The following is a 13,403-nucleotide window of genomic DNA, read 5'->3' on the forward strand; positions in this document are numbered from 1 at the left end:
AGCAGAAACTGCTGCTGCTGCTTGGATACAACGAAGACACATCTGCAGTAAAAGGGCACTTTACCAGATTAGAGCACCAAATGGTTTGACTGTGCAGTAAACAAGTTGCAGCTGACTGATGATTTAAAGTTCTTGTGTCAAAATGATGTTTCACATCATTTCAGATCCTATTACAAACATCATCTCTGCTGCTTTAATGTCTTTTGTGTGAATAACTGAAAGGGATTTCTGTGCCAGGCACTGCCTCTCCAGGCTTTCCTCTTGAAATGTTAATGAGCGAGAGGCAGAGGACGCATTTTGAGGACGGGGAAAGCCTGCAGCCATGTTCAGTCTCATGTGCATATGGGGAGATGCTGGCATTGGCCACGAACCAGTACTGGGCCACAGATTCTACAGTATAAGTGTGCCAGTAACTAAGCTTAACTAGAACGACAATTCAAAGACAATAGTATGACAAGACGTCCGTGGTTATTTTATAGACACTTAACAGATCACAGGGCTAGGGGTATATTTATATATATCGGGGGCTCGACTCAAGCGGATGCATGAAAGCTAACATCTTATGAGTCAGAATCAGTAAAACAATCCCCTTTTTATTCCTGCTCCTCTATTTAAATCATATGGAGACATTCTTGGACTGTCACCAGGCTGCACACTCACGTGACACAGCTTTAGAGGTGCTGTTTCTGAATATGCTGCTTACTGTCAGTCTGGGTGATATGATTTGTGTAACAAGCTGCTTGAGGCAGGCAGACGCCACCTGTGTCCCTGCAGCACCCAGACAGTCTTCGCCCCAGTATATCCTAGTGTGTGTGGGTGCCTTCTCAGTAGACTTATCAGAGCAGCTAGTGGAATAAATATGGGCCTCTTTGTAAAATATTTCAACCTTTAAGCTTGGTGACTATACTGACCGAGCTATTTGGTGTAGCTGGTGCACTAAATATGGTTCAGCCTCTACTGTTCTGTTAACCTGGTGTTTCTTTCACCTTTGTCCACCATACCAATCAATAAAATGTTAGTAAAGAGAGAAGATGAAACTCTCCACACTAACAAATCTGCCAATGGTAAATTAACAAACTCAATGCCTTAGTCTGTGTCCAACTTCTCCAAAACTAAACTGAAAAACTGATGTAAATTTTTTCTGTAATTACCAATGAAATCGCTGTGGTTCTACTGGACTGGACTTAGCGTCACTGTTTTAAAGGCTGGTGGAAGCAGGGCTTACTCAGACAAAACACTGAGGAAAAAGGAATGTGTGGGTAAAAAGAAACATATGCACGAGCACATGTCAATACTTTGGCATATGTTTCTTTGCGAAGAAATGACTCCCAAACCTGGACTCAGACACACAACTTTCTGTGAAAGCTACACAACAGTCAGGCAACTTCTTTTTTCTACAATCAAAGTGTGAAACACACTGCCAGACTTGCAGGATGGGATAACAGTGCTGAGCTACAATCTGTTACCGACACAAGCATCCAATAAAAAAGGGAGAACAGGATGTGATGGACTCTGCATAAACTCCTGAGAGAAAAGACAGAAGAGGAAGAGGACCGGTAAATGAATTCTGGCAAAAAGTAAAATGATGCTTTTGTTATGTTTAGTTGCAGACAGTTTTTTTTTAGGTTGGGGTATTGATGAGTCTGAAGAGATTACATTTCCTTAATGTAAATTGCATTACCAAATCACTCTTTTTATTCACTTCCAGTGGTTTTGCTATTATAAAGGGCTCATTGTTTGAGGTTGTTCACAAGGTTTGCCCTTGCTGACACCACTAGACATTACACATTATGACACTTTTAATGATGAAAACCTGGTTATTTGGTGCCAGTGCAGACTGTCAAGTCATATCCCCACACCCCTTAATGCACACTCACACTGTACTAAAGCAAAACCATCTCTAGGACAACCAGACTACATATGAGACAGAGACATTCACAGCTGGTGCCCACCTGTGGTTCTGGTACTTGGCACAGCAGCCGAGATCGCCTCTGTATGTAATTTTCTTTCAGAGTTTTGTGAGCACGTGGCTACAGCAGAGACTTAGCAGGATTCCTCTGTGGCTGACAGCTGACAGCTAAGCCCCCCAGTTATTGACTAATCCTGCTCTAATGCCTTCAGTGTGATTGGTTTGAGCTAATTGCACCAGCTCCCCTCCCTGGATGCTGAATGGCTGGCTGGACAAGGCGGAACTGAAGTTTCCAACTATCAAAAAGCTGACCAGTGTTTAGAATTAATATAATATGGATCCAGTCCAACTCTAATCAGTTCATACAGCCTCCTATTCTATTGTTGCTGATCTCAGGTCTGTGTTTAAGTGGATCTAATCAAAGCTGCTACATCAGAAGAACTGCAGAACTCATTAACAGGGTCTGTGTGATGGAAAACTTGGTCCACTTGGTCTTTAGTGTGGTAAATGGTGTGATGATTAATATTGTGTATGGAGCAGAGCCAGCAGCCAGTTTGGAGCTATATTTTACTAAATGTCTAGTACCTAACCATATCAGTTCTCAAAAGCAACACTGGAATGCATTCAGGCTAGACAGATCTCCTGGCACAGAGAAACTGTGCTGCCATTAAGAATACCATTACCACAGTGGATACAAAACTCTATATTGGACAATACTGAATACATTATCAGACAACACAAAGTCCAAAATGAAAGCACATAATCTCTTTGTGACAGCTTGTTATACTGTATTATAAAAACCAGCTGATACAAGCTTCCATTCCGATTCTTTCTATAACACTGGTCTGAACGGCAGGCTAGCTGTGGGTTAGAGCAGGTTATTAATATTCCTTCGAATCTTCCTGCTAATCTGCTCTGTTTATGGGGAGACACAGACAATCTCTGTGGGTTTCAGTAGGATGACGAAAGCAGGAGGAGAGAGGATAAAAATGATATGATGGGTGTTAATATGTTGTACAACAGATTTTAGAACTTCGCTAGAGGGCCTGAGCATGGGGTTATGCAAGACAAAAAGCGCCCCCATGCATGTTCTGGAAACCATGCTCACACTAGCATGACACTCAAGACACTCCTCCCACCCCTTCCTTCCTCTGCTTTAAAATGTTCTGTTTAGCCCCTTCACCTACATCCTCATCACGCACTGTTGCCAGGTTTCAGGGTATCAGATGCTTTTGACAGCAATAATACACTAACTCAAAGGAAAAAACTGACATCCTGTAGTTTGAACTGTGTCAAAAATCAGCATGATTTACCTGAGTCCCTCCACTTGTGTCAACAAGCCTGTTTTCATTTCTAATAAACCTGACCTCACCATGAATTAGACGTCACTTTCACTCTGCAGCACAGCAAAGTTGGAACATTCACACCTGTGCACAATTTCTGCTCAAGCAGCACAGTCAGTTTCAAGGCTGCGTTGTATTGAAAACTTCACTACTCATCAGCCCTGTGGTTGTAAGTGACAAAGAGTTTATGTACATAACTATGTAAGCCTCAACATGTCAAAGCAAAGTATTACTTACTATATAAAGGAAACAGTCTCTCACTAACTCCTGTTTCTGTTAGTTAAGTTTGAGGAAAAAAATCAGTTTGACATGCAGAAACAAATTTTATGTTGGACTGATGAATTACTGTCCCTTAAAACTTATTATTATCTACTGCAGTACTGTCAGCATCTACTGCAGTACTGTCAGCATCTACTGCAGTACTGTCAGCATCTGCTGTGTGTGTGTTTTTATCATCTGTGACACCTTAAGATCCAGTTAATCCAATCCCTATGAATTCTGAGCAGCTGAAAAGAAAATAGTTAACTGCCAGTGATATTATAAAATGGTTTCCAACCTACACAAAACTAAAGAATCGTCAAGCTGGAATCAAAAACTGTACTTACTTAATATTACTCAATGTGATTAATCAATTCACTGATGCAACATGTTCCCTCTCCATCCTCCATCATAGCTGGATTTATGCTCGATCTTGGCAGATCAGTCTGACATAAGCAATTCTGTGCTGATCAAATTAACAAACATCATGGTTTGTAACACCTCCTAAAAGTCCTAATTAAGTTTGGGGTTGTATTCTTCTGCTTCTACTACCTGTTGCACCTGTTTTACATGGACTGGAAAAGTACAAATGTGACAAAAACAGATCAGGTTAATGTCTTCACAGTACAGATGCCAAAAATATCAAGAGCCAACTGCACCAGAGCTGAAATATTAACATGTTAGATAACAGACTAGCCATTATCATAAGTACAGTACGTTTCCTGCAGATTGGTACTTTATGGAATATCAAAGTCATATCAGCTCATAACCCAGTTATTATGTGCGTTTTTTTTACAATACAACAACACTCACCCCCTCTAACCCAATTAATACAATCTCGTAGATTCACACTAGTGACATGTTTTGCTAAGCCTTTGCAGAGAGGTCAACATTCAGGGTCAGCTATAGAACACATACCTTGGAGTGAAAAAATAATTTTTGAGGACACTTTGGGTGAGTTGTTGTGAGCATGACAGTTTCAGTTTCAATTTTGAACCGTTTACGTTTAAGATGCATTATCATTTACCTCTCCGTTAGAAAATGCTAAAATAACATATTACTATATATTCATCTCACACTCTTGGCCAATCTCTCTGTCCCTGCTGCTAAGAAGCCTCCCCAACACAATGCTTCACCATAGGGATGGCATTAGTGAGGTGATGAGTAGAAGTGGGCGATATAGCCTCAAAATTATATCCTGATATTTTAAGGAAATTTGCAATGATTCAATTTATGAAGCTACAAAAAAAATTAGCAGCATGTATTAGTGCAAACAAATAAAAGGCATTTTCCACTCCAGTGAGCAACTATCCAGGGATCCTGGTCACCTCCCTGACCAAGGTTTCTATCCTGACAATCACTGAATTGTGGTAGCTAAATTAAAAAAGATATATGCTTATTTTTTAGACATCAGGTTGTAAAGTCTATATTAGCATCTGCTGCAAAAGTATACATCACGCTGGAAGAGTTTTAGGGACACGCTGTGAATGCTACAATGGTCATACAAGAGGTCTTATCACTGCATGCACTGAATCTAGAACGAGACTGAATACACAGAAAGTAAACAGTAAGCAGATTTAAGATGCCTATGTACCCATATCACTCAAAAGGTACTAGAAAATTGTATAATTGTACCAATACCACTTACATCATCATTACACATTCCCATATTGTTTGACAAAGCTATGAAAACTATGGTATAACAGAAGCAACAATCTTCTAAATCTGTCATCATGAAATCCACTAGTAGCTGTGGGGCCTAGTGGTAGTAAACATGAGGTCTATTGATGTGGTGCCACATGAAGTCCAGTAACAGTGCGGGACACAGGAGCTCTTGGTACTGAGGAAACAATGGCCAGTCATCTTTCAGTCACTACAGTTGAGCAGCTGACTATAGAGGTGGTGGAGAAAGAAATTAAAGGAGGGGGAGCGAGTGTCACATGGATTGTTTGGCTCCTCCAGGAGTGAGTTGGCAGAACCACTGTGCCAGACAGAAAAGACAGGCAGGACCAGGACAACAGAGAATAATGAAGTCACAGCAGGTGGACATGACAGCTATGGTTATCATGGAGAACTGGGGGTGAAAGGGGTGAAATAACGAAAATGTCTTTATATTGTTGTGCCTCAGCTCGTCTTTACCGTTTTCTGATGAGGCCAGGTGATGTCAGTGGTAGAGCTTTAAGCTATTCCTATTCTATACTGAAGAAAAGCTTTAATCATGAATACTTGGGACACAAGTGTAGACATGCAACCTGAAGGCACTGTCACATCTCACAATATCAGCTCTGTTTACTGACAAAGTCGATACTCGTCAGCAGGCCATTCATGTTGAACTGCATTTGCCCTGCAGTTAAGTAAAGGTCAGATTCTCTTTATACTCTCTCTGAATCACTTATGGACCTCTTTTGATGCTTAAAGTGGACATTGAAAGCAACCTCTTATCCTTTTTGTAACCCAAAACCTTAACAGACAGCCACAGTTTGCCAGTACCCCTGAGGGAAATCTTCTCTTAAATACAAACATGTTTTAAAGGATTGTATGTTTCCTTTGCATTCAGCCCAACTGCGTGTCCCTGAACTAAAACAGCTGCAATGTAACTGTAATTGGACAGGAATATGTAGTTTTTCGTATAGTCTTTACTCAAGATAAGGGCAATGATTTCTGTATTATGGTTTGTTGTCAACAAATCGAACAAAAAGACAAAAATCAACTATGAGTTGCTTTACTCACTGTGACATCTGTGAATCTAGAACCTGATTCTATCTTGTGTTTTAGATTTCCACTGTTGTTCAAAAACTATGAAAAACACATCTGAACACATGTGAACCACAGTGATGCACTTGGTGACAGTTTTCTTCCTCACAAAAATTGTGACCCCAGTACTTTAAAAGAGCTCCAAAGGCTGAGCACTGGCACTTAGTATCTGTGAGACACAGTAGATTTGTGCAAAAAAAGAAGTAATGGTTGTTCTCAGCATTTGGAGTCATGCAGTGGTGTGGTCTATTTAACAGACAAAAAAAATCCAGGTTCTGCATTCACAGATGTCACAGTAATAGACACAACTGTGAGGTGTGTCTATTACTGTGATTATGGAATTTGTTATTAACAACAACAAAAATGACCAGATGACCAGAGATGACCAGCCTTATCCTGCATTTCAGCTATTATAGTGCTGCACTCCAAAACTGTCATACTCATGTTAAACAAAAGATCAAAGTTAATGCATTAGAAGTGTTCAACCATTCTATATGCTATCGGAAGCTAATGTAGCCACAAACCTTGAACAGAAATGCCAAACCAACATTTTTTTCCAGCAAGCTGCTTTCCTTCTTCATGGCCTATAAACAACCCATTATGACAATACAGAAATGTGTTTTTGACAGCCTGCTGTGTATACATGTATCCTCAGTTATAAATAAACGCATCCCAAAAATGAAAATGTACCAAATATGACAAAAAAATAAGATCTAAGATCCACTTTGGCAATTTTCCACCACTGAGAATAATAATCACATGGAAAGCACACAGGTAATGCAGGGAAAGAGTTTGTCGCTCCAGCTCCACAGTCTTTAGTAGAGACCATGACGAGAACCAAGACCCACTAACACCTGCTCTACTTTTCTATCAGCCAAGTAGCCTAAGCCTTAACACATCCAGTCACATTCACTAAGCCTGCTTTGGGACAGTGCAAAACAACAGCTACTCACAATATAGTGTGGGGTCCTCAGGTATGAAAACATGTTCCAAAAAAACAGACGAGTCCTGTCGGGGCTGAGGGTTGGGGGCCTGAGCAGGTATGTGGCTGTGGCAGGTGGCGACTACTGTAATAGCTTCACTGCATCCAGGCTGTCGTCACGCAGAACAGAAGAGGCCTGAGCGACTGATTAAGGGATCTTAAGAGATCTATTTAGGGCCGCGGTGCTTGCCTCAAATAGGAGCACTCATTAGCTGAATGACCTGAGCCTCTCAGACACACAGGAAGAGAGAACGATGAAGAGTGACAGAAAATACAGAGCCAAATAAAGGAAAGGGAAGGCGTGAAAAAGAGAAAGAGACGGAATAGATTTCTTGACGGGTGGCCATGGTCAAAGTTCACCCAATTGACCATAAAAAGTCAGAGTTCGCGATCCCAGGGGCCAAAGAGTCTGCGGTTCACACGCTCCAGTTACACTGACAGGCGTTGCAATGAAAACTGCACTGAAAACTGTTATGAATGTAGCTGAGAAGTAGGCCAAAAACAACTGTGATGGTTTAATCTCGACAGCATCTGAGCACCACAAACAGCTCAACAAAAGCCATTTGAAACCCAATTTTCCACAGCAAATAGCAACCAACAAGCTGCAATCATCACACTGCCAAAATCCACCGCTTGTTCGCCTTGGTTATGCATTTGAAGAAGATTATCAAAATTAGATTTTGGATTTCGGGGCAAGCCTGCCACCAGCTATATATGAAAACAAAGTGATCACAGCTGATCATTACATCCTTTTGATGTTTCCTCTACATCTGTCAACAGAAAGGTCAGCAATATCTACTTCATTAGTCAGCCAGCAGATTGTTGGGAGGAGTTCTCTGTCAAATGAACATCACAATTTTGCTGTGATGAGCCATGTGATATACAGATTAAGCAAGTGTCTGAGGTTTTTAGTGTGACAAAAATCCTAAAAAAAAAAACTAAAAAGGTGTGAAACTGACACCCCCAGGGCAATGAATACCATATAAACCATAGGTGTGTAGTTCGGGCATCAACATGAGTAGAGAAAGAGAGCTCTGCACAGTACTTCAGGTGTTAGTCATAATGAAATTACAACAAATACAAAGCTGCAAAACTTTCAACTTTCAAAAATTCATATTTTGTTGCAGAATTCAATGTTGAAGATAGTTCTTCATGACTGTTGCTGTATGGGGTCCTCATGTTACAGAATGAACTTGGAAACAATCCAATGTCTCCCTGATTAGACTGCAATTCCATTGCACAGTACAATATCAGGCGAATGTTTAGCCCTGTATGATTTAAAGTACTTCTGTTGTGATAGGTATTTATTATTTTCCTAACATAAATGTGGGCAAAGAGTAAGAAATGGTACAGAAATCCAAAATTAAACTACATCTGAACAATGTAACCATGAGATACCCAGGTATTCTACAAGAATTGCCAATATCCAGGAGCAACAGACTCTGACAATGGTAAGCCAAATAATGCCAGAACAAATATAAGACTTAAAAGACATCAGTGAACCTCAACATCAAATCAATAATGCATCCCAGATAATAGCTTCAGGCTGCTTACACAACCTAACAAAACAGTGAAGCAATACAGTATGACAATATGGATGACTTATCCTGTAAACTTCTACGCCTCAATGATTTAATATCTACTGGTTAACTGTGCTGCACCCACATAGGAACATACAGTACATGTATACACAATCATCTTTTCATCATTTAATACTCAAAATCTACTTTGAGTTTTTATTATATTTATGTCTGTGCATCAGTTTGTTTTATTTCTGCACATGGCTGAGGCAAAGACCAGCGTGTTTATATGTGCTCAAGCAGATGATGAGTAATTCCTGGTAAGAACAGAGTGGAAGCGCCTTGGAGCTGCTGAGCACGCTGGTTCGGCCGCATCAGGGTATTAACCCGAGTGAATCAGGTTAATTGAAAATCAAACACACACAGTCAGGAGTGCTTTATCTCACAATGCCATTTCAGCTTTAGGTACGAAATAGGGAAGATGGTGGCAAGCCATGGTGTGAGTCAGTCTGTAGCTTACACAGTGTGTGACTGTGTGATTGTCATTGTGTATTTGCAGATTACTAATGCACCAAATTTAATGATCCTCCCCTCTAGAATGTGAACCATATTAGTGCCACCCTGCTGCGCCAGGGGTTTAAGACACAGAATTGCAAGCATCTCTCCCTCTCTTCTCCTGTGCTGCAACACACAGGTTTCTTTGAACATGGTCTAGAAGACTGCTAATCTTTTGTTGAAAATTATTTATGTTAGAATATATCAGCAGTTACAATATGTTTGTAGGGATGATGCAGCAATGAAAAGAGTTTGTAAGTTAGCCAGGTTTGCCATCATAATCATCCAAAAGTATCTTTTTTAACACTGGGTTTATGACAGATCCAAATCACAGCAGAGCTTGCTTTTACACAGCAATGAAACATCAGTGCTAAAAGAGGAAGGAGTCTATGAGAGAGGTGACGGAGCTAGAGGGAGTGGGTGGGTTTGCAGAAAGTAACAGCACATCTGACAGAGACTGACAGCAGTATTTGCAAATAGTCTATGTACTTAAAGCAGACTAGCAGAACAAATTATGTAGATAGGATGCAGTCAGCATGCTACTCAGTATTAAACAACAGAATGCTTTTTTTAGATAAATACAATCAAAATTCAAAATTGTAGATCTATTGTAGAATAGATCTGACTACTGCTGAATTAGTAAAAACCACAAGCAGCCCTTCAACTTTGTGACTTAAATTTCACAAATTTTTCAAATGGCACAAAGACCCACAGACAAATTGAAATGTTGAAAAAAAGGAGGAATTATGTGCAATTTCTCTTACTATTACTCACAGCAGGTAGCGGCAGGCTGCCCAAGTATACAGCATCTGTAATATTTCCACTTATACTTATAGTCTGCACATCAAACAATTTGTGTAGGAAACTTTACGGGCCTTTCACTTTTTTAGGGTTATACAGTTGTTAGTCTAATGAGATAAGTAGTAGACACTGCGCTTTGGCCTCTGGTTATTTGTGATGTGCATTTATCATAATTAATTAGTGAACAATTATTAGCAGGGTGTGGTGATGGGGTTAAGAAACACGGGTAAGTGGGCTACTGGGCTACACTAAAAGGACATCTTTAAATCTCCAACCAATCTATTTACTGGCCCACATACCATGACTCAGGGTGTTGGATTGTGTGTGTATGTGTGTGAGTTGTGGGTGGGGATTGATAGAAAGATGCATTGTGTCCTGTTCATATGGGTCATGGGTCATTTGGCCCACTAACTAGAGACTGCCAAGCCAGCCAGCCCTCCCTTCTCTGTGCCCCCATCCCTCTCTATATTCATCAAGAGAAAAGTTCCAGCAGAGGACCAGCCACTGTGAAGCCATTGTTGTGTACAGTCCCTGCCAGAGATAGGGCTGCCTTGTCATCTATCCTGCCCAGTCACATGCTTAGGGTCTTTAGAAAAATGAACTGCATCATCAGCTAACTACTGGTTTGCATGTCACACTGAAAACATGACCCCATGCTGAACTCTGGACTGCTTCCCACATCTTAATTTACATGTCAACATATTATCTGCCTACATTTGATTGAAGTAATGACAACTTAATATCTTGAAAGTAAAAATCATAGATTTTACACATTCGTTTTTAGAAAAGCAAAGATCCGGGGAAGTGAAAGTAATATCACAGAACCAACTCCATCAAATGCAGCCACACTTTCTCAGGCTCTAATATCTTCAGGTAGACAGCCTTGTTCTCTTTCGTCCTCTGAGTGACCCATAAAAGGCTCTTAGTTGGGTAATTGATCACCACAGAGCTGCTTCTGTAGAAAGCAATTCAATTTGCACTGGGCATGTTTTACCCCATTAGCAAGAATGGTGTTATTGTTTTGTTGAGCCAGCGATGGCACGTAAAGGCAACTCTGTCCACCAAGTTGTCCGCAGTTTATTGACACAATGTATACCAGGCTACACAAAGCAACCCGGGGCATTTGGTAACCTTGAGCCATGAGGTGGTCCTCTCCTGTTGAGTGATGTTGACAGGGAACTGGAGCAATAATGCTGTTGGCAGTAGCATAGAGGGTCAGTGGGTTTGCTTTAGGGAAACAAAGGCACATTGGATCGGGACCCAAATGGGCTTAGAGATGGTTCAGAGAAACTGGGCTGAGACTTAGTCCTATTTCTTGTTCCGAACTGGGATCTGAACTGCCAGTTAATGGTTTTTAACTTTGAAATAGTAGCTACAACAAGAATCTGTTGGCTAAAAAAGGATTTTTTTTATCCCAACTGTCAAATAAAACTGATGGTCATTACATAAACCTGTGGCAAGCTTTGCTGCAGAATTTGATTTGGTGGAGCTAGCAGCCAGCTGGAGGGGTAGTGCACAACCTGGTGACATGACAAGGAATTTGTTTATTTAACCTGAGTTAAATATAAAAAAGACGTGATTGTGATCTGTATGTGATTGAATTTACACAGTGTAATGACTTGGCACATCTTATCTTGCTGAAGGTAATTCAGAACTAAAAGTTGGTCTCGATTTATTGATATACTAAGAACATTTGAACTGGGTTTGAAACTGATTTGAGATTAGCTAATTGTTTTACTAGATTACAGAAACACCCAGTCATCTCTGATTGTTCAGAGATGTTAAAAAGTGGTACCTCATTGCATACTGCATATAGACAGTCTTTGGCTACATATAGCACTGTTGGATCAAACCCAGTGTCCCTAGTCCCACCAACTTATGAAAAGCACTCACACCTACAACATAACATTAGTTCTGTCATTTTGGAATTTACGTTAGTAAGCGACAGGTGCTGTTTGACATTTAAGGCAGCAAAACTCTCCATGACAACGCTGCTGTCACTCATCGAAAATCTTTTCTCTGCTTGCATTAAGTCCGGCCGATGTCCCATCCCCCGAGACCCATATACTCCACCGTGATTGGTTGGTTCATCCAGCTCCGCACCAACACTGTAAAGTGTCGAACATATAAAACTTGAGGGCTGCACTAACATTAAACTTTTATATTAAGGCGGGGGCCACAAATTATCGTCCCACGGGCCGCAAATGACCCCCCGGTGTAAGGTTTAGGACCTTACAAAATATAACTGTATACAGAATTATATAGACAAAATAGACAATTTTGAACTTTGGAATTTCCAGAAATACTACTCAAAGTAACGGCTTCTTCCACTTTTCCCAATCTACAAAATGAATTCATTGCTCAAAGACATTTGGCAATATGCAAATGTGTTGAGATGTGTGGAGATCTCTCCCGAGTGTTACTACTGTGATGAAAAGAATCAGGGGTTCCCCTTTGATTCCCTTTTAATCATTCCCCAATTGAAAATATCTTTGTGTTAAGTGGCTTTTCTCTCCTTCACATCGTCCTCAAACATCATCTCAAACAAAGCATTTTAAAACGTTCTTAAGCAGTGCAACCTAAAAGGCACTGGAATAGTTGCTGTCTGATTTGAATATGTCACAATGGTTGCAAACGCCCACTCATTTAGATCAATAGGAGCTCAAAGGCTTGGGGATTGGCTGGCAGATCAACAACAAACCTATCTACTGGCCACCGGGAGGGAGTCCTGAGTTGGGTCACAGAGCAGCCATATTACCCCAAGTCTAAAGAAGACGGATTACTCGCCTTTCAATTACCAACAGGGGTTTGAGTGAGAGACACAAGTAAGGAAAATGAATATGTGAATTAAACAACAACAAAGACTAAGAACTAAGCAGCAAATACTCTCTCAATATCGCCTTAGGGATTCAAGGGAATCATGAAGCATACTTGGTATTGGACAGGGTGGGTTTGGTGAGAGCTTTGTTTTTCCTCTGACTACAATCAGGCTGAAGACCAATAGCACGGAGCAAATAAACACTGTTCAACAAATGAGAAATTCCGAACATGTTAGTTTGGTATGAACAGGACTTTGGGGGAAGGGGAAGAGGGGGGGTTTAACCCCGGAATGTACTGTACACAACCCCTTAATCCAGATATGTAAGAAGATTGCATTCTAGTACAGTATGTATGTGTGGAGAGGAGGGGTCAGTCCCGGCTCAGGCTGACCTGTAAGCCCCTCTGTCCCACAGTTGCTGGTGCATGAAGCTTAACCAGAGAAGCCTATAACACATTTTATC

The 13,403-nt window shown here is 40.7% G+C and overlaps 1 protein-coding gene across 4 annotated transcripts in view; it reads right to left on the reverse strand.

Moving 5' to 3' along the window:
• Positions 1 to 13,403, reverse strand: part of arhgap12b (Rho GTPase activating protein 12b) — a 47,051-nt gene that overhangs the window by 18,697 nt on the left and 14,951 nt on the right. The window lies entirely within an intron of this gene.

The sequence above is a fragment of the Anabas testudineus genome, chromosome 2 (genome assembly GCF_900324465.2).
Source record: "Anabas testudineus chromosome 2, fAnaTes1.2, whole genome shotgun sequence".
NCBI classification, from domain to species: Eukaryota; Metazoa; Chordata; class Actinopteri; order Anabantiformes; family Anabantidae; genus Anabas; species Anabas testudineus.